This window comes from Tigriopus californicus, chromosome 11, assembly GCF_007210705.1.
Source record: "Tigriopus californicus strain San Diego chromosome 11, Tcal_SD_v2.1, whole genome shotgun sequence".
Classification (NCBI taxonomy): Eukaryota; Metazoa; Arthropoda; class Copepoda; order Harpacticoida; family Harpacticidae; genus Tigriopus; species Tigriopus californicus.
This window is the reverse complement of record NC_081450.1, coordinates 15,702,011-15,702,935: the sequence shown is the minus strand read 5'-3', so window position 1 is coordinate 15,702,935 and position 925 is coordinate 15,702,011.

Genomic DNA, 925 nt, shown 5'->3' with positions numbered 1-925 from the left:
GAATCCTGGACCCCCGTGTGCATTCACTTCCGGTTTGGGTGCCACCCCATTCTATGGTGTCTCCACGCATGATTTTACTTCAGTTTGTAATCTAATTCATTGATTGGTATGCGCTGTGTCAAAATCATTCAAAATGCTTGTGTGCCAACCATTTGAATGTTTTTTATCCCCTGGAAAGACTCAAATAAGAATAAAAACCACAAATAGCAACAAATTGTTAAAAGATGTATTTTGACCAAAAAAGTATCACATATTTGAAATATGCAATTGGATTTTATTCTTCATCAATGACTATGGGCAAAACATGCAGATATATTTTTGCTTCATTTTTGCATGCAAATGCGGTTTTTTTGCGGACTACCTTACGCATGGAATTAGGAATGAAATTCCTAGCAATTCAAGACGAAACAACCATTTATCTTATTCAACTTTAGATTCATATCTTATGTGATCGATCAACGAATTAGAGTTGGTGGAGCTGAGTAACCCTTGAATGTATAGTTGATCAGGAATTTTAGTCAAGAACTTGTCCAAGTCGGACTTGAATCGGACGCATGATTTTGGTCTGCTTACTTCAGTTTGTAATCAGGTGTTTTATTTCATTAGTTCATCGACGCTTTCTCTTGTTTTATAACAAACAACACTCTCGGAATCACCATTACAATCCCCCAGTGGTCATTTTTTATCTCTTAGCTAGGCCTAGTGATCATTGACAAATTTGTACTTTTTCTGTAAGTTGCATCATCCCTTAAAAATGTCTGCCGAGGAACGATTTATTTGACGCTAATTGTTCATTTTGCCATGATAATGATCCAAATCGCGATGAGCATGATTGACCTTGCCTCGTTCAAGTTTAAGGACTCATTCCCATAAATGTGCCCTTTTTTCAGGCGGCTCTTTTATTGATCGGTTCTTAAGATGCCCT